This window comes from Tamandua tetradactyla, chromosome X (assembly GCF_023851605.1).
Source record: "Tamandua tetradactyla isolate mTamTet1 chromosome X, mTamTet1.pri, whole genome shotgun sequence".
Taxonomy (NCBI): Eukaryota; Metazoa; Chordata; class Mammalia; order Pilosa; family Myrmecophagidae; genus Tamandua; species Tamandua tetradactyla.
Window position 1 is genome coordinate 118615216 of NC_135353.1, and position 2712 is coordinate 118617927.

The following is a 2712-nucleotide window of genomic DNA, read 5'->3' on the forward strand; positions in this document are numbered from 1 at the left end:
TGGTCAAGCAAGCACTGGCCTAACACTTACTGCAAGGACATTTCCTGGATGGATAATAAACCAGAAGGCTGGTGTAGTAAATCATCAGTCAATTGATTGCATCTATGGATAGATTACTCTGTGATCAACTGAGAGGAGTTTACCAGTTTGAATCTTTTATGTACCCTAGAAAAGCCAAGTTCTTTCATCTTCATTCAATATTTCTGGTGGGGATCTTTTTGTTTCCATGGTGTGCTGGTTTAAAATGATGTATGTACCCTAGAAAAGCCATGTTTTAATCCTAATCCCATTTTGTAAAGGCAGCTGTTTCTTCTAATCCCTATTCAGCATTGTATGTTTGAAACTGAAATTAGATCATCTCCCTGGAGATATGATTTAATCAAGAGTGGTTGTTAAACTGGATTAGGTAGAGGTGTGTCCCCACCCAATTGGATGGGTCTTGATTAGTTTCTGGAGTCCTATAAAAGAGGAAACATTTTGGAGAATGAGAGAGATTTGGAGAGAGCAAAGAATGCTATAGCACCACGAAGCAGAGTTCACCACCCAGCGACCTTTGGAGATGAAGAAGGAAAACTCCTCCCAGGGAGCTTCATGAAACAGGAAGCTAGGAAAGAAAGCTAGCAGATGATGCCATGTTCACCATGTGCCCTTCCAGCTGAGAGATAAGCCCTGACTGTGTTCGCCATGTGCCTTCTCACTTGAGAAAGAAACCCTGAACTTCATCAGCCTTCTTGAACCAAGGTATCTTTATCTGAATGGATGCCTTAGACTGGACATTTCTATAGACTTGTTTCAATTGGGACATTTTCTTGGCCTTAGAACTGTAAACTAGCAACTTATTAAATTCCCCCTTTTAAAAGTCATTCCATTTCTGGTATATTGCATTCCGGCAATTAGCAAACTAGAACACATGGAGATGTGACCCACCCAATTGTGGGTGGTAACTTTTTTTTTTACATGGGCAGGCACCGGGAATCAAACCCGGGTCCTCTGGCATGGCAGGTGAGCATTCTTGCCTGCCCCCCCCCTTTTTTTATGGGGATAGTAACTTTTGATTAGATGGTTTCCATGGAGATGTGTCTCCACCCATTCAAGGTGGAGTTGTGTACTAGAGCCTTTTAAGAGAGAACTATTTTGGAAAAAGCTTTAGAGCCACCAGAAGCAACAGTGCCAACAGAAGAACAGAGCCCCGGGGGAGCCATTGAAGAAGCTATGAGAGAAAGGTAGTACACATCACCATGTGCCTTTCCATCTTAGAGAGAAAGCCCAAATGTCATCGGCCTTCTTGAACCAAGGTATCTTTCCCTGGATGCCTTAGTTTGGACATTTTCACAGCCTTAGAACTGTAAACTTCCAACTTAATAAATACCCCTTCTTAAAAGCCATTCTGTTTCAGATATATTGCATTCTGGCTGCTTTTACAAACTAAAACAGGGAGTGTCTTCTGCAATAAGAGAATTCAGTCAATTGGATTTGATTCAATCAGTTGAAGACTTTTAAGTGAGAGATGCAGATTTCAGCTGTCAGAAGAGAGAACTTTCATCTCCGCTTCAGCCAGCCAGCCTCTCCTGTGGAATTCATTGAAAACCATTGTTGTTGCCAGCCCATGGCATGCCCTACAAAATTTGGACTCATGCATCCCAGAATTCAGTGAGACACTTTAATAAAATCTCATATTTACAGATATCTCCTGTTTGTTCTATTTCCCTACAGAACCCTGACTAATACAGTTTGGCACCAGAGAAGTGGGGTGCTGTGATTAGCAAATATCAAAAAAGTTGGAAAGACTTTATAAATGGAAAAGGGGAAGATTTTGAAAAAAATGTTAAGAGTTTGATAAAAAAAGGGGGGGGCTTTGTTTTCAAGAGAATTTTGGTAGAAATTTGGACTGTAAAGATATTTCTGATTAGGCTTAGAGAGATATGATGGATGTGTCATTGCCAACTGGAAGAAAAGTGATCCTTGTTTTAAAGTAGCAGAGAATTTGGCAAAATTGAGTCCTGGTGTTGGATGAAAGCCAGAAAATTTTTAACGTTTTTTATTGTACAATACAACATATACACAAAGAAAAGAAAGAAAAAAAGCACTAGCCGGAAAGGCAGAATTTGAAAGCAATTAGCTGGATATCTAGCTGAGGAAATTTCCAAACTAAATGTGGAAAACGCATCCTGGCTTCTCCTTGCATCTTACATAGTAAATTGTGGCAAGAAATGGATAAGCTGAGAATTGAACCCTTGAGTACAAAAAACCAGAAATTGATGGCCTGGAAAATTTTGGGCTTCCAAAAATGAAATCCCATAGGCTGGTGCCCCATGTGAGGATTTAACCAAACATGGAACCAGTCAACCATTTCAGAAAAAGCCAGGATTGGAGATGGAGTTATTCAGGAAGGATTTGTGGAAAGCTGTATTGTCTGACAGCTGTGATCCCTGTATACTGCATGAAAAACTGATGAGTGTTGCAGGCTCTGTATAAGTGGAACCAGTGCCAGTCTGGACTAAAAGGGACAGAAAATGGACAAATTGAAGGAAAATGACTTCAGAGGTAGAACCATGGAAGCTAATGTCTGGAACCAGGAAATCTCGGGCCAGTAGAGTGGATAAACCTATGCATGTGTAGAGAGTGACTTTGCCCCAAAGGAAGAGGGCAGATAGATAAATATTGCTGCTTCAGGCCTCAGAGAGGGTGGAGCACATTACCTCAGGATTGTGG